Below are 26,808 nucleotides of genomic sequence, written 5' to 3'. Positions count from 1 at the left end.
TTATTCTCCCGAGGGACATTGGTTGTTGACAAAGGGAGTGAAACATGAGGGAGGAGGACCAGGTGAGGCCTGCTGCTCAGAGGGCCAAAATGCTTACTGCACCAGGTACTCCCAGGCGGTCTCCCATCCAAGTGCTAACCTGGCCCGACGCTGCTTAGCTTCCGAGATCAGACGAGATCGGGCGTGTTCAGAGTGGTATGGCCGTAAACGAGGAGAGCAGCCACACAGAGGCTCTTTATAGGTGAGACAGACCCAGTTCAAGTCACCGTGTACACATGACTACACTCAAGTTCATGTACATCACGATTTACATGATGCCTTCATCAGAAGAACACTAACATTTCAGAAAAGATAAGATACAACTTTATTCTCCCGAGGGAAATTGCGTGTTGACAGAGGGAGTGAAACATGAGGGAGGAAGACCAGGTGAGGCCTGCTGCTCAGAGGGCCAAAATGCTTACGGCACCGGGTATTCCCAGGCGGTCTCCCATCCAAGTACTAACCTGGCCCGACACTGCTTAGCTTCCCAGATCAGACGAGATCGGGCGTGTTCAGAGTGGTATGGCCGTAAACGAGGAGAGCAGCCACACAGAGGCTCTTTATAGGTGAGACAGACCCAGTTCAAGTCACCGTGTACACATGACTACACTCAAGTTCATGTATATCACAATTTACATGATGCCTTCATCAGAAACACACATTTCTGGATAATGAAGTCTTACCTAATGAAACTGATAATCATCACATAGAACATAAAGAGGGACCACTAACATCTCTGACGCTCACTTTCATCATCATCATCATCATCATCATCATCATCATCATCGTCACACAGTGGCTCGTGTACTTCACTTCTCATGTGCATTCAATCATCTCATATTATGCCCATGTGCCATACTCATTTTCTGAATGTATGCTTTCATATAAGATAAGATAAGATACAACTTTATTCTCCCGAGGGACATTGGGTGTTGACAGAGGGAGTGAAACATGAGGGAGGAGGACCAGGTGAGGCCTGCTGCTCAGAGGGCCAAAATGCTTACGGCACCTGGTATTCCTAGGCGGTCTCTCATCCAAGTACGAACCTGGCCCGACGCTGCTTAGCTTCCGAGATCAGACGAGATCAGGCGTGTTCAGAGTGGTATGGCCGTAAACAAGGAGAGCAGCCACACAGAGGCTCTTTATAGGTGAGACAGACCCAGTTCAAGTCACCGTGTACGCATGACTACACTCAAGTTCATGTATATCCCAATTTACATGATGCCTTCATCAGAAAAACACTAACATTTCAGATAAGATAAGATACAACTTTATTCTCCCGAGGGAAATTGCGTGTTGACAGAGGGAGTGAAACATGAGGGAGGAGGACCAGGTGAGGCCTGCTGCTCAGAGGGCCAAAATGCTTACTGCACCGGGTATTCCCAGGCGGTCTCCCATCCAAGTACTAACCTGGCCAGACGCTGATTAGCTTCCGAGATCAGACGAGATCGGGCGTGTTCAGAGTGGTATGGCCGTAAACGAGGAGAGCAGCCACACAGAGGCTCTTTATAGGTGAGACAGACCCAGTTCAAGTCACCGTGTACACATGACTACACTCAAGTTCATGTATATCACAATTTACATGATGCCTTCATCAGAAACACACATTTCTGGATAATGAAGTCTTACCTAATGAAACTGATAATCATCACATAGAACATAAAGAGGGACCACTAACATCTCTGACGCTCACTTTCATCATCATCATCATCATCATCATCATCATCATCGTCACACAGTGGCTCGTGTACTTCACTTCTCATGTGCATTCAATCATCTCATATTATGCCCATGTGCCATACTCATTTTCTGAATGTATGCTTTCATATAAGATAAGATAAGATACAACTTTATTCTCCCGAGGGACATTGGGTGTTGACAGAGGGAGTGAAACATGAGGGAGGAGGACCAGGTGAGGCCTGCTGCTCAGAGGGCAGAAATGCTTACGGCACCGGGTATTCCTAGGCGGTCTCTCATCCAAGTACGAACCTGGCCCGACGCTGCTTAGCTTCCGAGATCAGACGAGATCGGGCGTGTTTTTTTTTTTTCTCTTTTATTATCAAAAAATAAATATTTTTACAAATACATTTTACACAAGTAAATACAAGTCATTTCAAATCAAATCAAATTATTTCCAACAATCCATAACACCTTCACCCATCACCCCTCACCCTTGACCTATTGACATTTGCACCCCACCCTGATTTCCACACACAAATAGACAGTTATCTTCCAGCACCTTTTGTTTGAAATTCTTGTCCCCACCATCCCACAGCAGACTCACATTCATTTTCATAAAGTTACAGAAAAATCTCCAGATGTTCACTTTTTTGTCCTCGAAATGTGAATAGTTTCTCCGAAGTCTGATGACATGTTTGGCATAACTCAGAATGTAATTGATAAGCCATTTGTTCACCCCTGCTTTCCTTTCCTTATACCCAAATAGAAAAAACCTCTCCCATTTTTCCTTTTCCGTGATTGTGACTCTACATTTTTGGAAGCATTGGTCCAGTTTCTCAAAAAACACTTTTAACTCCTTACATTCAAAAATAAAGTGCCTAAATGTCTCCACTTCCACCTCACATATATCACAAACCTTGCTGTTGAGTCTATTTATCTGGTTTAGCACCAAATTGACAAATATTCTATTGTGTCTGAGCCTGAAATTTGTATCAAAGCACTCTGATGAAATGAACTTCACATTTAGATCTGACCAAATGTGCTCCCTCTGAAGCCCATGGAACTGCCTTAGCCATACTTCCTCAGCTGCCGCTTTCTTCTTTTCCTTTCCCAAAAACACTCTATATAGTATCTTGGAGTTAACTGATCGTATGTCATGCTCTTTCCCTCCTTGGATGAGGGAGAAACTGACCAACTCCAGAGCCTTCTCTGCCCTCCTCCCCTTCACCAGCGCCACCCAGCTCCGAGGTAACCCCTCTAAAATTCTCTGGCATAGTCTTTTGATTTCTATTGGTCTCACTTTCCCTAATCTTCCCCTGACCTCCTGGATTACTTCCTCCTGCAGAAATCCACCACCTCTTTGGATAAAGTGCTTCACCTGATTTAAACCTAGTTCCTCCAAGTACCTCCCTGAAAATACCTTCCCCTGGCACCTTATTGCCGGATTTCTGAAAACTGGTTGGTGTAACACCTGCTCCGCAGTCTCACATCTAAACTTTAAATCCCCCAGTAAAATATTCCACGCTTCAAGTATTTCCCCTGTAAATGCATTAACCTGTGCTCTTTCCCTTTGCTCCGTTTCCCTACATAGATTAAACACTCCTCTATTATCCCACCCCTGTAGGCAAGAGTCGAGGCACTTCTGCCACGCGTAAATCTTTGCGTTTCCCATAAATTTCCCTAACAGTCGAATCCGTGCACTAAGCTTTTTACTTTTCAGGTCCACCAATTTCAAACCGCCCTCCTTCTGCCCATTGATGAGCACCTTCCTGGCTATCAAATGCTGTTTTTTATTCCAGATGAAAGCACTCATCATGTCATTCAGCTTTCCTATTACCCTGTCCGGCATTTCACAGACTCTTAGCGCATACTGACACTTGGACAGGAGGAGGGCGTTAGTTACTATCACTTTACCCCTTAGATTCAATTTCCTCCCGGACCAGAAATCCAATCGCATTTTGATTTTTCCCTCTATTTCACCCCACGTTTGTTTTGTTGCTGCATCTCGATTCTTACCTACGTATACACCCAAAACCTTCACCATTTCATTTCTCTTTACAAAATTCCATTTATTTACACAATCGAAACCATCACCAAAGCCCATTAGCTCGGTTTTTTCCGCATTGATTTTGGCCCCAGATGCCCTCTCATAGCACTCTACATGCTGCAGCACCCTGTCTACACTCCTCTCATCCCTAACCGTAATACTTATGTCATCTGCGTACTGGTAGATTTTTGTGTCCGTTTTATCTTCCATTTCAATCCCCAAAATCCCTGGGTCCCTCCTAATGAGGGCAGACAAGGGTTCTGCCGCTATGGAGTATAACATAGCTGAAAGCGGGCATCCTTGCCTGATTGACCTCTCCAGAGCGAAGCTCTCAGTTAACCTCCCGTTTATTTTCACCCTACTGATGGCATTCCTATATATTAACCTAATCCATTTAGTGAAACCTTCCCCGAAACCCATCTTTCCCAGTGTTTTAAACAAAAAATCATGATCCACCCTATCAAACGCCTTCTCTAAATCAACCCCTATGTACAGCCCTCCCTTCTGATTCATTTTGTCAAAGATGTCCTGGATCGATAAGATGATGTCACTAATGTCTCTCCCTACCACACCATAACACTGACAGGGATTCACCACTGTGCCTATCACCTCCTTCAATCTGTTTGCCAGGATTTTAGCCAGTATTTTATAATCTGTATTTAGCAGACTAATTGGCCTATAATTCCCCAAATCACCTTTGTCACCCTTATTCTTATACACCACTCGGATTAGCCCCGTGAGGAAGTCCCCAGATGCTTTCCCCTCCCGCTCCATGCATTGAAAGATTCTCAGGAGAATTGGCTTTATCACCTGTTTAAAGGTGATGTAAAATTCCCCCGATAACCCATCCAGCCCTGGACTTTTGTTCTTATTCAAACCATTTATTGCTCTTTCCAATTCTTCCTCTGTTATGTTTTTATCACAGTCTGCTCTGTCCTCTTCCCCTAATTTTTTTTCTATCCCTTCAAAAACACTGTGGTCTGTAGAGTTTACCTCCATCTTTGAAAAAAGTTTTTTAAAATGTTTATGAGCCACCTCCAGCATTTCCCCTGTCTTCTCCATTGTCTTACCCTCTTCATTTTTCAGGTTTTGCAGATGAGCTTTCTTTTGCTGTCTTTTTTCAAGCCCTAAAAAGAAACTTGTATTCTTTTCCCCTTCTAAAATATCCTTCATCCTTGATCTGATAGCTGCCCCTCTGCTCCGTTTCTTCTCAAGCTCATCTAATTGTTTTCTCAGCATGAGATATTTTAGATTGTTGAAGTTTTCCTCTGCAATCGACCTTTCCAGCTCTTTATTAATCTGGTCTCTTAAACTATACTCAGTCCTTCTTTCCTTCTCCATTTTATTTTTACAATAGTTTATTGTCACTTTTTTGATGTGCAATTTCACCTCCTCCCACCACTCCCCCATATTTATACAACCCTCACCCTGCAGTTCTCTTTTTCTTTCTTTCAGTAGATTTTCAACTTTCTCCCTATATTTCCCATCCAGCAAAACACTGTTATTTAAACACCATAACCCTCCACCTTTGTGCTCTTTCTCCCCCAGCTCCACCCATAACCTTGCATGATCGCTAAACCCTGTGAACTCATACCAGCATTTTGAAATCTTTTTTTCCAGCCCAGATGCTAATAGACATAAGTCAATCCTGGACTGTTTAAGTTTCCCCAGAACCGTCTGTCGTCTGGAAAAGCCCCTTTCTCCCATATTGCGCACCCTCCACAGATCTACCAGGTTGAAATAGTCAAAAAGCTCATTTAGCGATTTCCTACTTATATCACTTTTGTATGTATTGTTGCTTGATATATCCAACCTCGTAAGTGCACAGTTAAAATCCCCCACTACACAAATGTTCCCTCCCAAATGCGGTTTTAGTTGATCAAAGAAAATTCCACGCTTGTTGTCCTCATTCGGTGCATAAATATTCAAAAGTTTGTAAAGCACATTCCTGTAAATAAATTCAATACCGATCACCCTTCCCTCATCATCCTTCACTATTTCCTTAACATTTTGGATCTTATCTCCTTTAGCAAAAATAGCGACTCCGGCTCGTCCATTTACACCGTTGTTTGCCCACACTTTTCCAGCCCATGTATCCCTCAGATAGCTTCTCCACTCCCTTGTCCACTTAGTCTCTTGTACACAGAGGATGTCAAAAGTATCCACCCTTAAAACATCTCGCATCTTGTTAATACATCTTAAGCCGTTTGTGTTTTGCGATAGTATTTTTAACATTGTAAATACATAGAGATAAATCAGGCCCATCATCTTTATGCTACAGTTCACGTCTTACTTTTTCCTCTTTTTGATCCCCTTGTCTTCAGCATCCATTGCAGTCTTCTCTTCCCCAGCTCCTGGCTGTTTCCGAGGTCCATATCAGACTCCGAGTTCCCCGACTCTTGAGACCCCGTCAAGCATATCTCTGAGTCTGATTCTGGGGGCCGCTGAAGTTGAACAATTTTCACCTTCCTCTCCTTTCTCTCCGATGTATCCACACTCTGCCCCTCTGCTGCGTCTCCATGTCCCGGCACCTCAGCTGTCGATCCTCTCACCTCCATTCCTTGCTCTCCGTCCGACTCCAGTATGTCTCTTCCTTTCTCCGCTTCCCCCTCCGCACGATCCTTCTCGGTCTCCTCCCTCTCAGAGATATTCTCTCTCGATTCTTCCTGCTCCTCACGTTGCTTTCCTCCCGTCCCTGGAGCATGATCAACGTCCTCACAAACACATCTGCTGCTCTCCTTTTTGCAGCTCTGGCATTTGTTCCCTCTGCCCATGCACTCCCTTGCATAGTGCCCCTGCTCTCCACATTTTCTACAAAGGAAATCTGGACAGTCCCTCAGGATATGACCAGTCTGTATGCACTGTCTGCACACTTTCACCTGTTTGTCGTGCAAAACTCTGAAGAACTCTGCTCCAAAAGCCGTCTCAAACTTGGTCGAATATGGAAGTGATTGGACCGTCTCCGTGAATTTAACTTTCACGTATCTTGTTCCGTCAGCAATTCTAGTTCCCGGCCACATTCTCCTGATGATCGGGGATACTGCACTCACTCCCCAGCTGTTCAGCTTGCCCAGAATGACGCTGTCCGTGATATACGCCGGCAGCCCCAGAAACGAGACCACCAGCTCATCATTACATAACTCCTTGGACATGATCGCGGTCTGTCCAATTTTTATGCCGTCCAATAGTCTTTCTTTCCCCTTCGGGTGATTCATTGTGATCTCATATTTATTTCTGCCCGTGTACCGGCAGGCGATGATTTTCCCACAAGTGTCTTGTATTGCCTGGATCAGCTCCATTGCGGTCACTTTATCTTCTCCAATCAGCTCCAGCGCGAGCGTTAAATTTTGCTGAAACTCTTCAGCTTTATCCTTAATAATCCGTATCTCTTCCTCTCTGATGATTTCTCTCTCCTGCCCTCTTCCTCCTTCCACATTTTCGGCTACGTCAGGAGCTGTCACCGCACGTGTGTCCTCCATTTCTCCCGTCATATTCTGACCGTCCACGGTCCTGTACGCCCGATCGTCTTTCACCATCGGCTCGTTTGCCTCGGCCGTCCGGTCCGGGCCCGGTGCAGCGACTCTGGCTCCCTTTCCTCTGGTTCTCACCATACTTGGAGCACAGTATAAACTATTTTCCATCAGGAAAACACAAACCAAACAAACAAATAACTTAAAGTGTCCCCCAGACAGTCAAAACTGCTGGGGGTGGCTCCAAAAACCGAGCTATCAAAGAAACGAAAAATCTGGGCTTAAAGAAACGCCACAGTTTAAACTCAAAATCAAAATTGCCGCACAGGATCAGTCAAAATACACGCACGCCTGGAGCTCACACACACCTCCTCTTACTTCCGTGTTCAGAGTGGTATGGCCGTAAACGAGGAGCGCAGCCACACAGAGGCTCTTTATAGGTGAGACAGACCCAGTTCAAGTCACCGTGTACACATGACTACACTCAAGTTCATGTATATCACAATTTACATGATGCCTTCATCAGAAGAACACTAACATTTCTGATAAGATAAGATACAACTTTATTCTCCCGAGGGAAATTGCGTGTTCACAGAGGGAGTGAAACGAGGAGGACCAGGTGAGGCCTGCGGCTCAGAGGGCCAAAATGCTTACTGCACCGGGTATTCCCAGGCTGTCTCCCATCCAAGTACTAACCTGGCCCGACACTGATTAGCTTCCGAGATCAGACGAGATCGGGCGTGTTCAGAGTGGTATGTCCGTAAATGAGGAGAGCAGCCACACAGAGGCTCTTTATAGGTGAGACAGACCCAGTTCAAGTCACCGTGTACACATGACTACACTCAAGTTCATGTATATCACAATTTACATGATGCCTTCATCAGAAACACACATTTCTGGATAATAAAGTCTTACCTAATGAAACTGATAATCATCACATAGAACATACAGAGGGACCACTTACATCTCTGACGCTCACTTTTATCCTCATCATCATCATCATCATCATCATCATCATCGTCACACAGTGGCTCCTGTACTTTACTCCCCATGTGCATTCAATCATCTCATATTATGCCCATGTGCAATACTCATTTTCTGAATGTATGCTTTCATATAAGATAAGATAAGATACAACTTTATTCTCCCGAGGGACATTGGTTGTTGACAAAGGGAGTGAAACATGAGGGAGGAGGACCAGGTGAGGCCTGCTGCTCAGAGGGCCAAAATGATTACGGCAGCGGGTATTCCCAGGCGGTCTCCCATCCAAGTACTAACCTGGCCCGACGCTGCTTAGCTTCCGAGATCAGACGAGATCAGGCGTGTTCAGAGTGGTATGGCCGTAAACGAGGAGAGCAGCCACACAGAGGCTCTTTATAGGTGAGACAGACCCAGTTCAGGTCACCGTGTACGCATGACTACACTCAAGTTCATGTATATCACAATTTACATGATGCCTTCATCAGAAGAACACTAACATTTCAGATAAGATAAGATACAACTTTATTCTCCCGAGGGAAATTGCGTGTTGACAGAGGGAGTGAAACATGAGGGAGGAGGACCAGGTGAGGCCTGCTGCTCAGAGGGCCAAAATGCTTACGGCACCGGGTATTCCCAGGCGGTCTCCCATCCAAGTACTAACCTGGCCCGACGCTGATTAGCTTCCGAGATCAGACGAGACCGGGCGTGTTCAGAGTGGTATGGCCGTAAACAAGGAGAGCAGCCACACAGAGGCTCTTTATAGGTGAGACAGACCCAGTTCAAGTCACCGTGTACACATGACTACACTCAAGTTCATGTATATCACAATTTACATGATGCCTTCATCAGAAGAACACTAACATTTCTGATAAGATAAGATACAACTTTATTCTCCCGAGGGAAATTGCGTGTTCTCAGAGGGAGTGAAACATGAGGGAGGAGGACCAGGTGAGGCCTGCTGCTCAGAGGGCCAAAATGCTTACTGCACCAGGTATTCCCAGGCGGTCTCCCATCCAAGTGCTAACCTGGCCCGACGCTGCTTAGCTTCCGAGATCAGACGAGATCGGGCGTGTTCAGAGTGGTATGGCCGTAAACGAGGAGAGCAGCCACACAGAGGCTCTTTATAGGTGAGACAGACCCAGTTCAAGTCACCGTGTACACATGACTACACTCAAGTTCATGTATATCACAATTTACATGATGCCTTCATCAGAAACACACATTTCTGGATAATGAAGTCTTACCTAATGAAACTGATAATCATCACATAGAACATAAAGAGGGACCACTAACATCTCTGACGCTCACTTTCATCATCATCATCATCATCATCATCATCATCATCATCTTCGTCACACAGTGGCTCGTGTACTTCACTTCTCATGTGCATTCAACCTTCTCATATTATGACCATGTGCAATACTCATTTTCTGAATGTGTGCTTTCATAAAAGCAAAATGTTATTAAATAGTTTGCCAGAATCTTGGAGCAGCACAAGCCAAGAACAAACAAATAGAACAGATCGACTCCCAGGGTCAGATGCAAGTCAACAAGGCTCTTTCAGACCAGTCCATTATGAAATGAGCAAGTAATCAAATTACAAAATCCAATGTACAGTACAGCATTGCTACTGTCATAACTTATAAACATTAGCAAATCAACAGCAGCTCGTGACATTGCCATTACTATTTGTTTCCTATATTCTGTTATGTTAGGTTATTCAGAACCATCGGATTCATTAGTTGCGTTGTCTATTTATTTAAATATTCCACAATCACACAATCACAATCATTGTATATTACCATGTGTTTACACTGTTACGACCATATTGTCTTTGATTTCTTTCCCTTGTTCCTTTTTTTTTTTTTGAGAGTCAACAACCTTTATTTGTCCATATATCAATATAACATGCACGATCTCGTCTGACATAACATAGAACATAAAGAGGGACCACTAACATCTCTGATGCTCACTTTCATCATCATCATCATCATTGTCAAACAGTGGCTCGTGTACTTCACTTCTCATGTGCATTCAATCTTCTCATATTATGCCCATGTGCAATACTCATTTTCTGAATGTATGCTTTCATATAAAGTAAGATAAGATACAACTTTATTCTCCCGAGGGAAATTGCGTGTTGACAGAGGGAGTGCAACATGAGGGAGGAGGACCAGGTGAGGCCTGCTGCTCAGAGGGCCAAAATGCTTACGGCACCGGGTATTCCCAGGCGGTCTCCCATCCAAGTACTAACCTGGCCCGACGCTGCTTAGCTTCCGCGATCAGACGAGATCGGGCATGTTCAGAGTGGTATGGCCGTAAACGAGGAGAGCAGCCACACAGAGGCTCTTTATAGGTGAGACGGACCCAGTTCAAGTCACCGTGTACACATGACTACACTCAAGTTCATGTATATCACGATTTACATGATGCCTTCATCAGAAGAACACTAACATTTCAGAAATGATAAGATACAACTTTATTCTCCCGAGGGAAATTGCGTGTTGACAGAGGGAGTGAAACATGAGGGAGGAGGACCAGGTGAGGCCTGCTGCTCAAAGGGCCAAAATGCTTACGGCACCGGGTATTCCCAGGCGGTCTCCCATCCAAGTACTAACCTGGCCCGACGCTGCTCAGCATCCGAGATTGTGCGTGTTCAGAGTGGTACGGCCTTAAACGAGGAGAGCAGCCACACAGAGGCTCTTTATAGGTGAGACAGACCCAGTTCAAGTCACCGTGTACACATGACTACACTCAAGTTCATGTATATCACAATTTACATGATGCCTTCATCAGAAACACACATTTCTGGATAATGAAGTCTTACCTAATGTAACTGATAATCATCACATAGAACATAAAGAGGGACCACTAACATCTCTGACCCTCACTTTCATCATCATCATCATCATCATCATCATCATCACACAGTGGCTCGTGTACTTCACTTCTCATGTGCATTCAATCTTCTCATATTATGCCCATGTGCAATACTCATTTTCTGAATGTATGCTTTCATATAAGATAAGATAAGATACAACTTTATTCTCCCGAGGGACATTGGTTGTTCACAGAGGGAGTGAAACATGAGGGAGGAGGACCAGGTGAGGCCTGCTGCTCAGAGGGCCAAAATGCTTACGGCACCGGGTATTCCCAGGCGGTCTCCCATCCAAGTACTAACCTGGCCCGACGCTGCTTAGCTTCCGAGATCAGACGAGATCAGGCGTGTTCAGAGTGGTATGGCCGTAAACGATGAGAGCAGCCACACAGAGGCTCTTTATAGGTGAGACAGACCCAGTTCAAGTCACCGTGTACACATGACTACACTCAAGTTCATGTATATCACAATTTACATGATGCCTTCATCAGAAGAACACTAACATTTCAGATAAGATAAGATACAACTTTATTCTCCCGAGGGAAATTGCGTGTTGACAGAGGGAGTGAAACATGAGGGAGGAAGACCAGGTGAGGCCTGCTGCTCAGAGGGCCAAAATGCTTACGGCACCGGGTATTCCCAGGCGGTCTCCCATCCAAGTACTAACCTGGCCCGACACTGCTTAGCTTCCCAGATCAGACGAGATCGGGCGTGTTCAGAGTGGTATGGCCGTAAACGAGGAGAGCAGCCACACAGAGGCTCTTTATAGGTGAGACAGACCCAGTTCAAGTCACCGTGTACACATGACTACACTCAAGTTCATGTATATCACAATTTACATGATGCCTTCATCAGAAACACACATTTCTGGATAATGAAGTCTTACCTAATGAAACTGATAATCATCACATAGAACATAAAGAGGGACCACTAACATCTCTGACGCTCACTTTCATCATCATCATCATCATCATCATCATCATCATCGTCACACAGTGGCTCGTGTACTTCACTTCTCATGTGCATTCAATCATCTCATATTATGCCCATGTGCCATACTCATTTTCTGAATGTATGCTTTCATATAAGATAAGATAAGATACAACTTTATTCTCCCGAGGGACATTGGGTGTTGACAGAGGGAGTGAAACATGAGGGAGGAGGACCAGGTGAGGCCTGCTGCTCAGATGGCCAAAATGCTTACGGCACCTGGTATTCCTAGGCGGTCTCTCATCCAAGTACGAACCTGGCCCGACGCTGCTTAGCTTCCGAGATCAGACGAGATCAGGCGTGTTCAGAGTGGTATGGCCGTAAACAAGGAGAGCAGCCACACAGAGGCTCTTTATAGGTGAGACAGACCCAGTTCAAGTCACCGTGTACGCATGACTACACTCAAGTTCATGTATATCCCAATTTACATGATGCCTTCATCAGAAAAACACTAACATTTCAGATAAGATAAGATACAACTTTATTCTCCCGAGGGAAATTGCGTGTTGACAGAGGGAGTGAAACATGAGGGAGGAGGACCAGGTGAGGCCTGCTGCTCAGAGGGCCAAAATGCTTACTGCACCGGGTATTCCCAGGCGCTCTCCCATCCAAGTACTAACCTGGCCAGACGCTGATTAGCTTCCGAGATCAGACGAGATCGGGCGTGTTCAGAGTGGTATGGCCGTAAACGAGGAGAGCAGCCACACAGAGGCTCTTTATAGGTGAGACAGACCCAGTTCAAGTCACCGTGTACACATGACTACACTCAAGTTCATGTATATCACAATTTACATGATGCCTTCATCAGAAGAACACTAACATTTCTGATAAGATAAGATACAACTTTATTCTCCCGAGGGAAATTGCGTGTTCACAGAGGGAGTGAAACATGAGGGAGGAGGACCAGGTGAGGCCTGCTGCTCAGGGTGCAAAAATGCTTACTGCACCGGGTATTCCCAGGCGGTCTCCCATCCAAGTACTAAACTGGCCCGACGCTGCTTAGCTTCCGAGATCAGACGAGATCGGGCATGTTCAGAGTGGTATGGCCGTAAACGAGGAGAGCAGCCACACAGAGGCTCTTTATAGGTGAGACAGACCCAGTTCAAGTCACCGTGTACACATGACTACACTCAAGTTCATGTATATCACAATTTACATGATGCCTTCATCAGAAACACACATTTCTGGATAATGAAGTCTTACCTAATGAAACTGATAATCATCACATAGAACATACAGAGGGACCACTTACATCTCTGACGCTCACTTTTATCCTCATCATCATCATCATCATCATCATCATCATCGTCACACAGTGGCTCCTGTACTTCACTCCCCATGTGCATTCAATCATCTCCTATTATGCCCATGTGCAATACTCATTTTCTGAATGTATGCTTTCATATAAGATAAGATAAGATACCACTTTATTCTCCCGAGGGACATTGGTTGTTGACAGAGGGAGTGAAACATGAGGGAGGAGGACCAGGTGAGGCCTGCTGCTCAGAGGGCCAAAATGCTTACGGCACCGGGTATTCCCAGGCGGTCTCCCACCCAAGTACTAACCTGGCCCGACGCTGCTTAGCTTCTGAGATCAGACGAGATCAGGCGTGTTCAGAGTGGTATGGCCGTAAACGAGGAGAGCAGCCACACAGAGGCTCTTTATAGGTGAGACAGACCCAGTTCAAGTCACCGTGTACGCATGACTACACTCAAGTTCATGTATATCACAATTTACATGATGCCTTCATCAGAAGAACACTAACATTTCAGATAAGATAAGATACAACTTTATTCTCCCGAGGGAAATTGCGTGTTCACAGAGGGAGTGAAACATGAGGGAGGAGGACCAGGTGAGGCCTGCTGCTCAGGGGGCCAAAATGCTTACTGCACCGGGTATTCCCAGGCGGTCTCCCATCCAAGTACTAACCTGGCCCGACGCTGCTTAGCTTCCGAGATCAGACGAGATCGGGCGTGTTCAGAGTAGTATGGCCGTAAACGAGGAGAGCAGCCACACAGAGGCTCTTTATAGGTGAGACAGACCCAGTTCAAGTCACCGTGTACACATGACTACACTCAAGTTCATGTATATCACAATTTACATGATGCCTTCATTAGAAGAACACTAACATTTCAGATAAGATAAGATACAACTTTATTCTCCCGAGGGAAATTGCGTGTTGACAGAGGGAGTGAAACATGAGGGAGGAAGACCAGGTGAGGCCTGCTGCTCAGAGGGCCAAAATGCTTACTGCACCGGGTATTCCCAGGCGGTCTCCCATCCAAGTACTAACCTGGCCCGACACTGCTTAGCTTCCCAGATCAGACGAGATCGGGCGTGTTCAGAGTGGTATGGTCATAAACGAGGAGAGCAGCCACACAGAGGCTCTTTATAGGTGAGACAGACCCAGTTCAAGTCACCGTGTACACATGACTACACTCAAGTTCATGTATATCACAATTTACATGATGCCTTCATCAGAAACACACATTTCTGGATAATGAAGTCTTACCTAATGAAACTGATAATCATCACATAGAACATAAAGAGGGACCACTAACATCTCTGACGCTCACTTTCATCATCATCATCATCATCATCATCGTCACACAGTGGCTCGTGTACTTCACTTCTCATGTGCATTCAATCATCTCATATTATGCCCATGTGCCATACTCATTTTCTGAATGTATGCTTTCATATAAGATAAGATAAGATACCACTTTATTCTCCCGAGGGACATTGGGTGTTGACAGAGGGAGTGAAACATGAGGGAGGAGGACCAGGTGAGGCCTGCTGCTCAGAGGGCAGAAATGCTTACGGCACCGGGTATTCCTAGGCGGTCTCTCATCCAAGTACGAACCTGGCCCGACGCTGCTTATGTTCCGAGATCAGACGAGATCAGGCGTGTTCAGAGTGGTATGGCCGTAAACGATGAGAGCAGCCACACAGAGGCTCTTTATAGGTGAGACAGACCCAGTTCAAGTCACCGTGTACGCATGACTACACTCAAGTTCATGTATATCACAATTTACATGATGCCTTCATCAGAAGAACACTAACATTTCAGATAAGATAAGATACCACTTTATTCTCCCGAGGGACATTGGTTGTTCACAGAGGGAGTGAAACATTAGGGAGGAGGACCAAGTGAGGCCTGCTGCTCAGAGGGCCAAAATGCTTACTGCACCGGGTATTCCCAGGCGGTCTCCCATCCAAGTACTAACCTGGCCAGACGCTGATTAGCTTCCGAGATCAGACGAGATCGGGCGTGTTCAGAGTGGTATGGCCGTAAACGAGGAGAGCAGCCACACAGAGGCTCTTTATAGGTGAGACAGACCCAGTTCAAGTCACCGTGTACACATGACTACACTCAAGTTCATGTATATCACAATTTACATGATGCCTTCATCAGAAGAACACTAACATTTCTGATAAGATAAGATACAACTTTATTCTCCCGAGGGAAATTGCGTGTTCACAGAGGGAGTGAAACATGAGGGAGGAGGACCAGGTGAGGCCTGCTGCTCAGGGGGCCAAAATGCTTACTGCACCGGGTATTCCCAGGTGGTCTCCCATCCAAGTACTAACCTGGCCCGACGCTGCTTAGCTTCCGAGATCAGACAAGATCGGGCGTGTTCAGAGTGGTATGGCCGTAAACGAGGAGAGCAGCCACACAGAGGCTCTTTATAGGTGAGACAGACCCAGTTCAAGTCACCGTGTACACATGACTACACTCAAGTTCATGTATATCACAATTTACATGATGCCTTCATCAGAAACACACATTTCTGGATAATGAAGTCTTACCTAATGAAACTGATAATCATCACATAGAACATACAGAGGGACCACTTACATCTCTGACGCTCACTTTCATCCTCATCATCATCATCATCATCATCATCATCATCGTCACACAGTGGCTCCTGTACTTCACTCCTCATGTGCATTCAACCATCTCATATTATGCCCATGTGCAATACTCATTTTCTGAATGTATGCTTTCATATAAGATAAGATAAGATATCACTTTATTCTCCCGAGGGACATTGGTTGTTGACAAAGGGAGTGAAACATGAGGGAGGAGGACCAGGTGAGGCCTGCTGCTCAGAGGGCCAAAATGCTTACGGCAGCGGGTATTCCCAGGCGGTCTCCCATCCAAGTACTAACCTGGCCAGACGCTGATTAGCTTCCGAGATCAGACGAGATCGGGCGTGTTCAGAGTGGTATGGCCGTAAACGAGGAGAGCAGCCACACAGAGGCTCTTTATAGGTGAGACAGACCCAGTTCAAGTCACCGTGTACACATGACTACACTCAAGTTCATGTATATCACAATTTACATGATGCCTTCATCAGAAGAACACTAACATTTCTGATAAGATAAGATACAACTTTATTCTCCCGAGGGAAATTGCGTGTTCACAGAGGGAGTGAAACATGAGGGAGGAGGACCAGGTGAGGCCTGCTGCTCAGGGGGCCAAAATGCTTACGGCACCGGGTATTCCCAGGCGGTCTCCCATCCAAGTACTAACCTGGCCCGACGCTGATTAGCTTCAGAGATCAGACGAGACCGGGCGTGTTCAGAGTGGTATGGCCGTAAACGAGGAGAGCAGCCACACAGAGGCTCTTTATAGGTGAGACAGACCCAATTCAAGTCACCGTGTACACATGACTACACTCAAGTTCATGTATATCGAAATTTACATGATGCCTTCATCAGAAGAACACTAACATTTCTGATAAGATAAGATACAACTTTATTCTCCCGAGGGAAATTGCGTGTTCTCAGAGGGAGTGAAACATGAGGGAGGAGGACCAGGTGAGGCCTGCTGCTCAGAGGGCCAAAATGCTTACGGTACCGGGTATTCCCAGGCGGTCTCCCACCCAAGTACTAACCTGGCCCGACGCTGCTTAGCTTCCGAGATCAGACGAGATCAGGCGTGTTCAGAGTGGTATGGCCGTAAACGAGGAGAGCAGCCACACAGAGGCTCTTTATAGGTGAGACAGACCCAGTTCAAGTCACCGTGTACGCATGACTACACTCAAGTTCATGTATATCACAATTTACATGATGCCTTCATCAGAAGAACACTAACATTTCAGATAAGATAAGATACAACTTTATTCTCCCGAGGGAAATTGCGTGTTGACAGAGGGAGTGAAACATGAGGGAGGAGGACCAGGTGAGGCCTGCTGCTCAGAGGGCCAAAATGCTTACTGCACCGGGTATTCCCAGGCGGTCTCCCATCCAAGTACTAACCTGGCCAGACGCTGATTAGCTTCCGAGATCAGACGAGATCGGGCGTGTTCAGAGTGGTATGGCCGTAAACGAGGAGAGCAGCCACACAGAGGCTCTTTATAGGTGAGACAGACCCAGTTCAAGTCACCGTGTACACATGACTACACTCAAGTTCATGTATATCACAATTTACATGATGCCTTCATCAGAAGAACACTAACATTTCTGATAAGATAAGATACAACTTTATTCTCCCGAGGGAAATTGCGTGTTCACAGAGGGAGTGAAACATGAGGGAGGAGGACCAGGTGAGGCCTGCTGCTCAGGGGGCCAAAATGCTTACTGCACCGGGTATTCCCAGGCGGTCTCCCATCCAAGTACTAACCTGGCCCGACGCTGCTTAGCTTCCGAGATCAGACGAGATCGGGCGTGTTCAGAGTGGTATGGCCGTAAACGAGGAGAGCAGCCACACAGAGGCTCTTTATAGGTGAGACAGACCCAGTTCAAGTCACCGTGTCGGCATGACTACACTCAAGTTCATGTATATCACAATTTACATGATGCCTTCATCAGAAACACACATTTCTGGATAATGAAGTCTTACCTAATGAAACTGATAATCATCACATAGAACATACAGAGGGACCACTTACATCTCTGACGCTCACTTTCATCCTCATCATCATCATCATCATCATCATCATCATCGTCACACAGTGGCTCCTGTACTTCACTCCTCATGTGCATTCAACCATCTCATATTATGCCCATGTGCAATACTCATTTTCTGAATGTATGCTTTCATATAAGATAAGATAAGATACAACTTTATTCTCCCGAGGGACATTGGTTGTTGACAAAGGGAGTGAAACATGAGGGAGGAGGACCAGGTGAGGCCTGCTGCTCAGAGGGCCAAAATGCTTACGGCAGCGGGTATTCCCAGGCGGTCTCCCATCCAAGTACTAACCTGGCCCGACGCTGCTTAGCTTCCGAGATCAGACGAGATCAGGCGTGTTCAGAGTGGTATGGCCGTAAACGAGGAGAGCAGCCACACAGAGGCTCTTTATAGGTGAGACAGACCCAGTTCAAGTCACCGTGTACGCATGACTACACTCAAGTTCATGTATATCACAATTTACATGATGCCTTCATCAGAAACACACATTTCTGGATAATAAAGTCTTACCTAATGAAACTGATAATCATCACATAGAACATACAGAGGGACCACTTACATCTCTGACGCTCACTTTTATCCTCATCATCATCATCATCATCATCATCATCATCGTCACACAGTGGCTCCTGTACTTCACTCCCCATGTGCATTCACTCATCTCATATTATGCCCATGTGCAATACTCATTTTCTGAATGTATGCTTTCATATAAGATAAGATAAGATACCACTTTATTCTCCCAAGGGACATTGGTTGTTGACAGAGGGAGTGAAACATGAGGGAGGAGGACCAGGTGAGGCCTGCTGCTCAGAGGGCCAAAATGCTTACGGCACCGGGTATTCCCAGGCGGTCTCCCATCCAAGTACTAACCTGGCCTGACGCTGCTTAGCTTCCGAGATCAGACGAGATCAGGCGTGTTCAGAGTGGTATGGCCGTAAACGAGGAGAGCAGCCACACAGAGGCTCTTTATAGGTGAGACAGACCCAGTTCAAGTCACCGTGTACGCATGACTACACTCAAGTTCATGTATATCACAATTTACATGATGCCTTCATCAGAAGAACACTAACATTTCAGATAAGATAAGATACAACTTTATTCTCCCGAGGGAAATTGCGTGTTGACAGAGGGAGTGAAACATGAGGGAGGAGGACCAGGTGAGGCCTGCTGCTCAGAGGGCCAAAATGCTTACTGCACCGGGTATTCCCAGGCGGTCTCCCATCCAAGTACTAACCTGGCCAGACGCTGATTAGCTTCCGAGATCAGACGAGATCGGGCGTGTTCAGAGTGGTATGGCCGTAAACGAGGAGAGCAGCCACACAGAGGCTCTTTATAGGTGAGACAGACCCAGTTCAAGTCACCGTGTACACATGACTACACTCAAGTTCATGTATATCACAATTTACATGATGCCTTCATCAGAAACACACATTTCTGGATAATGAAGTCTTACCTAATGAAACTGATAATCATCACATAGAACATAAAGAGGGACCACTAACATCTCTGACGCTCACTTTCATCATCATCATCATCATCATCATCATCATCATCATCATCATCGTCACACAGTGGCTCGTGTACTTCACTCCTCATGTGCATTCAATCATCTCATATTATGCCCATGTGCAATACTCATTTTCAGAATGTATGCTTTCATATAAGATAAGATAAGATACAACTTTATTCTCCCGAGGGACATTGGGTGTTGACAGATGGAGTGAAACATGAGGGAGGAGGACCAGGTGAGGTCTGCTGCTCAGAGGGCCAAAATGCTTACGGCACAGGGTATTCCCAGGCGGTCTCCCATCCAAGTACTAACCTGGCCCGACGCTGCTTAGCTTCCGAGATCAGACGAGATCGGGCGTGTTCAGAGTGGTATGGCCGTAAACGAGGAGAGCAGCCACACAGAGGCTCTTTATAGGTGAGACAGACCCAGTTCAAGTCACCGTGTACACATGACTACACTCAAGTTCATGTATATCACAATTTACATGATGCCTTCATCAGAAGAACACTAACATTTCAGATAAGATAAGATACAACTTTATTCTCCAGATGGAAATTGCGTGTTGACAGAGGGAGTGAAACATGACCAGGAGGAGGACCAGGTGAGGCCTGCTGCTCAGAGGGCCAAAATGCTTACTGCACCGGGTATTCCCAGGCGGTCTCCCATTCAAGTAGTAACCTGGCCCGACGCTGCTTAGCTTCCGAGATCAGACGTGTTCAGAGTGGTATGGCCGTAAACGAGGAGAGCAGCCACAGAGAGGCTCTTTATAGGTGAGACAGACCCAGTTCAAGTCACCGTGTACGCATGACTACACTCAAGTTCATGTATATCACAATTTACATGATGACTTCATCAGAAACACACATTTCTGGATAATGAAGTCTTACCTAATGAAACTGATAATCATCACATAGAACATACAGAGGGACCACTTACATGTCTGACGCTCACTTTCATCATCATCATCATCATCGTCACACAGTGGCTCGTGTTCTTCACTTCTCATGTGCATTCAATCTTCTCATATTATGCCCATGTGCAATACTCATTTTCTGAATGTATGCTTTCATATAAGATAAGATAAGATACAACTTTATTCTCCCGAGGGAAATTGGGTGTTGACAGAGGAAGTGAAACATGAGGGAGGAGGACCAGGTGAGGCCTGCTGCTCAGAGGGCCAAAATGCTTACGGCACCGGGTATTCCTAGGCGGTCTCCCATCCAAGTATTAACCTGGCCCGACGCTGCTTAGCTTCCGAGATCAGACGAGATCAGGCGTGTTCAGAGTGGTATGGCCGTAAACGAGGAGAGCAGCCACACAGAGGCTCTTTATAGGTGAGACAGACCAAGTTCAAGTAACCGTGTACGCATGACTACACTCAAGTTCATGTATATCACAATTTACATGATGCCTTCATCAGAAGAACACTAACATTTCAGATAAGATAAGATACAACTTTATTCTCCCGAGGGAAATTGCGTGTTGACAGAGGGAGTGAAACATGAGGAAGGAAGACCAGGTGAGGCATGCTGCTCAGAGGGCCAAAATGCTTACGGCATCGGGTATTCCCAGGCGGTCTCCCATCCAAGTACTAACCTGGCCCGACGCTGCTTAGCTTCCGAGATCAGACGAGATCGGGCATGTTCAGAGTGGTATGGCCGTAAACGAGGAGAGCAGCCACACAGAGGCTCTTCATAGGTGAGACAGACCCAGTTCAAGTCACCGTGTACACATGACTACACTCAAGTTCATGTATATCACAATTTACATGATGCCTTCATCAGAAACACACATTTCTGGATAATGAAGTCTTACCTAATGAAACTGATAATCATCATATAGAACATAAAGAGGGACCACTAACATCTCTGACGCTCACTTTCATCATCATCATCATCGTCATCATCATCATCGTCACACAGTGGCTCGTGTACTTCACTTCTCATGTGCATTCAATCTTCTCATATTATGCCCATGTGCAATACTCATTTTCTGAATGTATGCTTTCATATAAGATAAGATAAGATACAACTTTATTCTCCCGAGGGAAATTGCGTGTTGACAGAGGGAGTGAAACATGAGGGAGGAGGACCAGGTGAGGCCTGCTGCTCAGAGGGCCAAAATGCTTACGGCACCGGGTATTCCCAGGCGGTCTCCCATCCAAGTACTAACCTGGCCCGCCGCTGCTTAGCTTCCGAGATCAGACGAGATCGGGCGTGTTCAGAGTGGTATGGCCGTAAACTAGGAGAGCAGCCACACAGAGCACCAAGTTGTCCTTTCCGGCGACGTGTCGGATGTCCGTGGTGTATTCCGATATGAAGGAGAGCTGACGCTGCTGGCGGGCCGACCACGGCTCGGCCACCTTGGACATGCAGAACGTGAGCGGCTTATGATCCACGAATGCCGTAAACTCTCGACCTTCCAGCAGGAACCTGAAATGGCGGACTGCCAACCAGAGGCCGAGGAGCTCTCTGTCAAACGCACTGTACTTGCGCTCCCTGGGGGTCAACTGGCGGCTGAAAAAGGCGAGTGGCTGCCAGGCGCCGTCGACCCATTGCTCGTGCACCGCTCCCACAGCATAATCAGACGCGTCCGTGGTGATAGCGATGGGGGCCTTGTGCGACGGGTGGGCCAGCATGGTGGCTTGGCTCAGGGCGGCTTTGGTGGCATCGAACGCGGCATCCCTCTCAGCCGTCCAGTCGACGGCCTGACCGGGGGACTTACCCTTAAGAGCCTCGTATAGCGGGCGCATAGTGTGGGCGGCCCGGCGGATGAACCGGTGATAAAAGGTCACCATCCCCAGAAACTCCCGGAGTGCACGAGCTGTGTGCGGTCTTGGAAAGGCGGACACGGCCTCCACCTTTGCAGGGAGGGGGGCAGCCCCCTCTTTGCTCACCATATGTCCGAGGAATTGGATGGAGGGCAACCCGAACACGCACTTCGCAGGGTTGATAATCAAGCCGTGCTGGTCGAGCCTTTTGAAGAGATCCCGGAGGTGTACTTGGTGCTCTCCCTCCGAGGAGCTGGCAACGAGAATATCGTCTAGGTAAACGAAAATGAACGGCATGTCTCTTAGCGTCGAATCCATCAACCGCTGGAAAGACTGTGCAGCGTTCTTAAGTCCAAACGGCATCCGCAGGAACTCAAACAGTCCGAACGGCGTGACCACCGCCGTTTTGGGGATGTCTGCAGGGTGCACCGGGACTTGGTGGTAGCCCCGCACCAGATCCACTTCGGAGAAAACCAGTTTGCCAGCCAGATGTGCGGAGAAATCCTGGATGTGGGGGACCGGGTAGCGGTCCGGTGTGGTAGCGTCGTTAAGGCGGCGGTAGTCTCCGAACGGACGACAACCGCCATCTGGTTTAGGGACGATGTGGAGGGGTGAGGCCCATGGGCTGTCAGAGCAGTGGATAATGCCCAGGCACTCCATGTTGGCAAACTCTGACCTGGCGACTGCCAGCCTGACAGGATTGAGCCGCCGGGCCCTAGCGTAGACCGGGGGGCCCTTAGTGTCAATGTGGTGTTCAACCCCGTGCTTGATGGTAGTGGCGGAAAAGGTGGGCTTCGTCAGGCTGGGAAACTCACCAAGTAGGCGTTGATATCTGTCCCCCTCAGCAAGAGAGCTGGAGAGTCCGCCGTATGTTGCCTCACCGCGGACACAAGCAAGCGAGGAGAATGTCAATGCGTCTACCCAGCGGCTGTTCTTGACGTCCACTAGTAGTCCGTGAGCGCACAGGAAATCCGCACCGAGGATGGGGAAGGAAATGTCGGCCGTAACAAAATCCCACGTAAACTGCCGGCCCTCGAGACACAGGTTCACAGTCTTTGTGCCATAGGTGCGGATAGGGGTGTCGTTAGCAGACGTCAATGGGGGGCCGTAGCCTCCGCTGGCGGTGTCACTCCTCGTGGCCGGCAAAACGCTCCTGTTAGCTCCGGTGTCGCAGAGGAAGTTACGCCTGGAGAGGGTGTCCTTAATGAATAGTAGTCTGCTTGTTGCACCCACGCTCACGGCTACAACTGAACGTGGGCCCTGTCGTTTCCCGCCGGTCCATAGTTGCAAGGGGGCCGGCATCTCTTAGCTTTAGCGCCGAAACGCGCATGGAAGTAGCACATGCCTGAATTTGTGCGGCCGTCAGCAGTCACAGGGTCTCCTGTAGTTAGCATTCCTCTGCTGGGGGGCATGTAGCTGCGCGTCGGGGCTAGCACCTCAGGGGCGAAACGCTGGGTAGCCAGGAAAAAGCGATCAGCCTCCTCGGCGAAAGCTCGTGGCTCCGTGATAGTTGTATTAGTTAAGGCTGTTTGCACGTGTGGCGGCATGTGCCGAAGGAACAGTTCCATGAACAGGAAATTTGGCTCTTCTTTACCTAGCAGGTTCAGCATCATCTCCATGTGCTCTGAGGGCTTACTGTCTCTGAGGCCGTGAATAGCGAACAGGCGTCGGGCTCGTTCCGGCCGTGACAGCTCGAAGGTTTTGAGCAGGAGAGTCTTGAATGCTGCATATTTCTCCAGGGCAGGAAGACAAGTAATACACCCCACTGTCCGGGCGGCTGTAGAGCTCCCCAGTGCGGAGACGACGTGGAAATAGCGTGTGTCGTCATCCGTTATCCCGCGGAGGGCGAATTGAGCTTCCGTCTGTGCGAACCATGCCGCCGCGGACGTCTCCCAAAACTCCGGCAATTTGAGAAAAACGGCCATGTTCAGTCCAGTCTCGGATACTTCGTCGAGACTCGCGTCAGGGTCACCAGTGTAGTGCCGAAGGACGGGAGTCGGAGGCTGCGTATTGAGTTTTAACGTCCACTTTATAGACATGCGGATTCACTCGTCTCGTACAATCAATACAGCAGAACAACAACACCTACGGACCGGAAGTCCTCGCCCTTTTAACCACCGTGGGGAACACACCTACCCACACCATAGTCCGAGGGGGAATTATGTATAATCACCACAATATCACAATTTACATGATGCCTTCATCAGAAACACACATTTCTGGATAATGAAGTCTTACCTAATGAAACTGATAATCATCACATAGAACATACAGAGGGACCACTTACATCTCTGACGCTCACTTTCATCATCATCATCGTCAAACAGTGGCTCGTGTACTTCACTTCTCATGTGCATTCAATCTTCTCATATTATGCCCATGTGCAAAACTCATTTTCTGAATGTATGCTTTCATATAAGATAAGATAAGATGCAACTTTATTCTCCCGAGGGAACTTGCGTGTTCACAGAGTGAGTGAAACATGAGGGAGGAGGACCAGGTGAGGCCTGCTGCTGACAGGGCCAAAATGCTTACAGCACCGGGTATTCCTAGGCGGTCTTCCATCCAAGTACTAACCTGGCCCGACGCTGCTTAGCTTCCGAGATCAGACGAGATCAGGCGTGTTCAGAGTGGTATGGCCGTAAACGAGGAGAGCAGCCACACAGAGGCTCTTTATAGGTGAGACAGACCCAGTTCAAGTCACCGTGTACGCATGACTACACTCAAGTTCATGTATATCACAATTTACATGATGCCTTCATCAGAAACACAAATTTCTGGATAATGAAGTCTTACCTAATGAAACTGATAATCATCACATAGAACATACAGAGGGACCACTTACATCTCTGACGCTCACTTTCATCATCATCATCGTCACACAGTGGCTCGTGTACTTCACTCCTCATGTGCATTCAATCTTCTCATATTATGACCATGTGCAATACTCATTTTCTGAATGTATGCTTTCATATATGATAAGATAAGATACAACTTTATTCTCCCGAGGGAAATTGCGTGTTGACAGAGGGAGTGAAACATGAGGGAGGAAGACCAGGTGAGGCCTGCTGCTCAGAGGGCCAAAATGCTTACGGCACCGGGTATTCCCAGGCGGTCTCCCATCCAAGTACTAACCTGGCCTGACGCTGCTTAGCTTCTGAGATCAGACGAGATCGGGCGTGTTCAGAGTGGTATGGCCGTAAACGAGGAGAGCAGCCACACAGAGGCTCTTCATAGGTGAGACAGACCCAGTTCAAGTCACCGTGTACACATGACTACACTCAAGTTCATGTATATCACAATTTACATGATGCCTTCATCAGAAACACACATTTCTGGATAATGAAGTCTTACCTAATGAAACTGATAATCATCATATAGAACATAAAGAGGGACCACTAACATCTCTGGCGCTCACTTTCATCATCATCATCATCGTCATCATCATCATCGTCACACAGTGGCTCGTGTACTTCACTTCTCATGTGCATTCAATCTTCTCATATTATGACCATGTGCAATACTCATTTTCTGAATGTATGCTTTCAAATAAGATAAGATAAGATACAACTTTATTCTCCCGAGGGAAATTGCGTGTTTACAGAGGGAGTGAAACATGAGGGAGGAGGACCAGGTGAGGCCTGCTGCTCAGAGGGCCAAAATGCTAACGGCACCGGGTATTCCCAGGCGGTCTCCCATCCAAGTACAAACATGGCCCAACGCTGCTTAGCTTCTGAGATCAGACGAGATCGGGCGTGTTCAGAGTGGTATGGCCGTAAAACAGGAGAGCAGCCACACAGAGGCTCTTTATAGGTGAGACAGACCAAGTTCAAGTGACCGTGTACACATGACTACACTCAAGTTCATGTATATCACAATTTACATGATGCCTTCATCAGAAGAACACTAACATTTCAGATAAGATAAGATACAACTTTATTCTCCCGAGGGAAATTGCGTGTTGACAGAGGAAGTGAAACATGAGGGAGGAGGACCAGGTGAGGCCTGCTGCTCAGAGGGCCAAAATGCTTACGGCACCGGGTATTCCCAGGCGGTCTCCCATCCAAGTACTAACCTGGCCCGACGCTGCTTAGCTTCCGAGATCAGACAAGATCGGGCGTGTTCAGAGTGGTATGGCCGTAAACGAGGAGAGCAGCCACACAAAGGCTCTTTATAGGTGAGACAGACCCAGTTCAAGTCACCGTGTACACATGACTACACTCAAGTTCATGTATATCACAATTTACATGATGCCTTCATCAGAAGAACACTAACATTTCAGATAAGATAAGACACAACTTTATTCTCCCGAGGGAAATTGCGTGTTGACATGGGAGTGAAACATGAGGGAGGAGGACCAGGTGAGGCCTGCTGCTCAGAGGGCCAAAATGCTTACGGCACCGGGTATTCCCAGGCGGTCTCCCACCCAAGTACTTACCTGGCCCGACGCTGATTAGCTTCCGAGATCAGACGAGATCGGGCGTGTTCAGAGTGGTATGGCCGTAAACGAGGAGAGCAG

General features: G+C 47.1%; 31 non-coding genes and 7 pseudogenes across 31 annotated transcripts; all 38 read right to left on the bottom strand.

Moving 5' to 3' along the window:
- Positions 1–90: 90 nt before the first annotated feature.
- On the bottom strand, positions 91–209 carry LOC143011981 (5S ribosomal RNA). Its single transcript, XR_012964964.1, has one exon. It is a non-coding gene; the product is annotated as a 5S ribosomal RNA (ribosomal RNA).
- A 245-nt stretch (positions 210–454) lies between these two features.
- Positions 455–573, bottom strand: LOC143012558 (5S ribosomal RNA). The gene has a single exon (XR_012965058.1). It is a non-coding gene; the product is annotated as a 5S ribosomal RNA (ribosomal RNA).
- Positions 574–1,036: 463 nt separating this feature from the next.
- LOC143009519 (5S ribosomal RNA) lies at positions 1,037–1,155 on the bottom strand. The gene has a single exon (XR_012964693.1). It is a non-coding gene; the product is annotated as a 5S ribosomal RNA (ribosomal RNA).
- Positions 1,156–1,400: 245 nt separating this feature from the next.
- On the bottom strand, positions 1,401–1,519 carry LOC143009992 (5S ribosomal RNA). Its single transcript, XR_012964758.1, has one exon. It is a non-coding gene; the product is annotated as a 5S ribosomal RNA (ribosomal RNA).
- Positions 1,520–7,883: 6,364 nt separating this feature from the next.
- On the bottom strand, positions 7,884–8,002 carry LOC143011022 (5S ribosomal RNA; annotated as a pseudogene).
- A 463-nt stretch (positions 8,003–8,465) lies between these two features.
- LOC143008941 (5S ribosomal RNA) lies at positions 8,466–8,584 on the bottom strand. The gene has a single exon (XR_012964639.1). It is a non-coding gene; the product is annotated as a 5S ribosomal RNA (ribosomal RNA).
- Positions 8,585–8,829: 245 nt separating this feature from the next.
- On the bottom strand, positions 8,830–8,948 carry LOC143012285 (5S ribosomal RNA). Its single transcript, XR_012965043.1, has one exon. It is a non-coding gene; the product is annotated as a 5S ribosomal RNA (ribosomal RNA).
- Positions 8,949–9,193: 245 nt separating this feature from the next.
- On the bottom strand, positions 9,194–9,312 carry LOC143008825 (5S ribosomal RNA). The gene has a single exon (XR_012964631.1). It is a non-coding gene; the product is annotated as a 5S ribosomal RNA (ribosomal RNA).
- A 1,110-nt stretch (positions 9,313–10,422) lies between these two features.
- LOC143013231 (5S ribosomal RNA) lies at positions 10,423–10,541 on the bottom strand. The gene has a single exon (XR_012965125.1). It is a non-coding gene; the product is annotated as a 5S ribosomal RNA (ribosomal RNA).
- Positions 10,542–11,349: 808 nt separating this feature from the next.
- LOC143013406 (5S ribosomal RNA) lies at positions 11,350–11,468 on the bottom strand. Its single transcript, XR_012965137.1, has one exon. It is a non-coding gene; the product is annotated as a 5S ribosomal RNA (ribosomal RNA).
- Positions 11,469–11,713: 245 nt separating this feature from the next.
- On the bottom strand, positions 11,714–11,832 carry LOC143012515 (5S ribosomal RNA). Its single transcript, XR_012965057.1, has one exon. It is a non-coding gene; the product is annotated as a 5S ribosomal RNA (ribosomal RNA).
- A 460-nt stretch (positions 11,833–12,292) lies between these two features.
- On the bottom strand, positions 12,293–12,411 carry LOC143009435 (5S ribosomal RNA). The gene has a single exon (XR_012964690.1). It is a non-coding gene; the product is annotated as a 5S ribosomal RNA (ribosomal RNA).
- Positions 12,412–12,656: 245 nt separating this feature from the next.
- Positions 12,657–12,775, bottom strand: LOC143010811 (5S ribosomal RNA; annotated as a pseudogene).
- Positions 12,776–13,020: 245 nt separating this feature from the next.
- LOC143008447 (5S ribosomal RNA) lies at positions 13,021–13,139 on the bottom strand. The gene has a single exon (XR_012964589.1). It is a non-coding gene; the product is annotated as a 5S ribosomal RNA (ribosomal RNA).
- Positions 13,140–13,602: 463 nt separating this feature from the next.
- On the bottom strand, positions 13,603–13,721 carry LOC143011559 (5S ribosomal RNA). Its single transcript, XR_012964931.1, has one exon. It is a non-coding gene; the product is annotated as a 5S ribosomal RNA (ribosomal RNA).
- Positions 13,722–13,966: 245 nt separating this feature from the next.
- On the bottom strand, positions 13,967–14,085 carry LOC143013172 (5S ribosomal RNA). Its single transcript, XR_012965122.1, has one exon. It is a non-coding gene; the product is annotated as a 5S ribosomal RNA (ribosomal RNA).
- A 245-nt stretch (positions 14,086–14,330) lies between these two features.
- Positions 14,331–14,449, bottom strand: LOC143010480 (5S ribosomal RNA; annotated as a pseudogene).
- Positions 14,450–14,900: 451 nt separating this feature from the next.
- On the bottom strand, positions 14,901–15,019 carry LOC143010863 (5S ribosomal RNA; annotated as a pseudogene).
- Positions 15,020–15,264: 245 nt separating this feature from the next.
- On the bottom strand, positions 15,265–15,383 carry LOC143009928 (5S ribosomal RNA). The gene has a single exon (XR_012964753.1). It is a non-coding gene; the product is annotated as a 5S ribosomal RNA (ribosomal RNA).
- Positions 15,384–15,628: 245 nt separating this feature from the next.
- Positions 15,629–15,747, bottom strand: LOC143007800 (5S ribosomal RNA). Its single transcript, XR_012964525.1, has one exon. It is a non-coding gene; the product is annotated as a 5S ribosomal RNA (ribosomal RNA).
- A 463-nt stretch (positions 15,748–16,210) lies between these two features.
- On the bottom strand, positions 16,211–16,329 carry LOC143010210 (5S ribosomal RNA; annotated as a pseudogene).
- Positions 16,330–16,574: 245 nt separating this feature from the next.
- Positions 16,575–16,693, bottom strand: LOC143009002 (5S ribosomal RNA). Its single transcript, XR_012964646.1, has one exon. It is a non-coding gene; the product is annotated as a 5S ribosomal RNA (ribosomal RNA).
- Positions 16,694–16,938: 245 nt separating this feature from the next.
- Positions 16,939–17,057, bottom strand: LOC143012097 (5S ribosomal RNA). Its single transcript, XR_012964984.1, has one exon. It is a non-coding gene; the product is annotated as a 5S ribosomal RNA (ribosomal RNA).
- Positions 17,058–17,302: 245 nt separating this feature from the next.
- On the bottom strand, positions 17,303–17,421 carry LOC143009869 (5S ribosomal RNA). The gene has a single exon (XR_012964735.1). It is a non-coding gene; the product is annotated as a 5S ribosomal RNA (ribosomal RNA).
- A 245-nt stretch (positions 17,422–17,666) lies between these two features.
- On the bottom strand, positions 17,667–17,785 carry LOC143011619 (5S ribosomal RNA). Its single transcript, XR_012964936.1, has one exon. It is a non-coding gene; the product is annotated as a 5S ribosomal RNA (ribosomal RNA).
- Positions 17,786–18,248: 463 nt separating this feature from the next.
- LOC143008182 (5S ribosomal RNA) lies at positions 18,249–18,367 on the bottom strand. The gene has a single exon (XR_012964564.1). It is a non-coding gene; the product is annotated as a 5S ribosomal RNA (ribosomal RNA).
- A 463-nt stretch (positions 18,368–18,830) lies between these two features.
- Positions 18,831–18,949, bottom strand: LOC143013031 (5S ribosomal RNA). The gene has a single exon (XR_012965104.1). It is a non-coding gene; the product is annotated as a 5S ribosomal RNA (ribosomal RNA).
- Positions 18,950–19,194: 245 nt separating this feature from the next.
- On the bottom strand, positions 19,195–19,313 carry LOC143009751 (5S ribosomal RNA). Its single transcript, XR_012964720.1, has one exon. It is a non-coding gene; the product is annotated as a 5S ribosomal RNA (ribosomal RNA).
- Positions 19,314–19,782: 469 nt separating this feature from the next.
- On the bottom strand, positions 19,783–19,901 carry LOC143011665 (5S ribosomal RNA). Its single transcript, XR_012964938.1, has one exon. It is a non-coding gene; the product is annotated as a 5S ribosomal RNA (ribosomal RNA).
- A 247-nt stretch (positions 19,902–20,148) lies between these two features.
- LOC143011210 (5S ribosomal RNA) lies at positions 20,149–20,257 on the bottom strand (annotated as a pseudogene).
- A 445-nt stretch (positions 20,258–20,702) lies between these two features.
- On the bottom strand, positions 20,703–20,821 carry LOC143008127 (5S ribosomal RNA). Its single transcript, XR_012964555.1, has one exon. It is a non-coding gene; the product is annotated as a 5S ribosomal RNA (ribosomal RNA).
- A 245-nt stretch (positions 20,822–21,066) lies between these two features.
- On the bottom strand, positions 21,067–21,185 carry LOC143013078 (5S ribosomal RNA). The gene has a single exon (XR_012965112.1). It is a non-coding gene; the product is annotated as a 5S ribosomal RNA (ribosomal RNA).
- A 457-nt stretch (positions 21,186–21,642) lies between these two features.
- On the bottom strand, positions 21,643–21,761 carry LOC143008506 (5S ribosomal RNA). The gene has a single exon (XR_012964596.1). It is a non-coding gene; the product is annotated as a 5S ribosomal RNA (ribosomal RNA).
- A 3,056-nt stretch (positions 21,762–24,817) lies between these two features.
- On the bottom strand, positions 24,818–24,936 carry LOC143007971 (5S ribosomal RNA). Its single transcript, XR_012964540.1, has one exon. It is a non-coding gene; the product is annotated as a 5S ribosomal RNA (ribosomal RNA).
- Positions 24,937–25,375: 439 nt separating this feature from the next.
- LOC143008073 (5S ribosomal RNA) lies at positions 25,376–25,494 on the bottom strand. Its single transcript, XR_012964549.1, has one exon. It is a non-coding gene; the product is annotated as a 5S ribosomal RNA (ribosomal RNA).
- A 457-nt stretch (positions 25,495–25,951) lies between these two features.
- Positions 25,952–26,070, bottom strand: LOC143010535 (5S ribosomal RNA; annotated as a pseudogene).
- A 245-nt stretch (positions 26,071–26,315) lies between these two features.
- Positions 26,316–26,434, bottom strand: LOC143011386 (5S ribosomal RNA). The gene has a single exon (XR_012964912.1). It is a non-coding gene; the product is annotated as a 5S ribosomal RNA (ribosomal RNA).
- Positions 26,435–26,678: 244 nt separating this feature from the next.
- LOC143011728 (5S ribosomal RNA) lies at positions 26,679–26,797 on the bottom strand. Its single transcript, XR_012964941.1, has one exon. It is a non-coding gene; the product is annotated as a 5S ribosomal RNA (ribosomal RNA).
- Positions 26,798–26,808: the final 11 nt, after the last annotated feature.

Source organism: Genypterus blacodes, unplaced genomic scaffold (assembly GCF_046128005.1).
Source record: "Genypterus blacodes isolate CSIRO-AG114 ecotype Tasmania unplaced genomic scaffold, CSIRO-AGI_Gbla_v1 ptg000002l_1, whole genome shotgun sequence".
In the NCBI taxonomy this organism is placed as follows: domain Eukaryota; kingdom Metazoa; phylum Chordata; class Actinopteri; order Ophidiiformes; family Ophidiidae; genus Genypterus; species Genypterus blacodes.
Note: the sequence above shows the minus strand (reverse complement) of the source record. Positions and strands in the feature narration are given on the sequence as shown.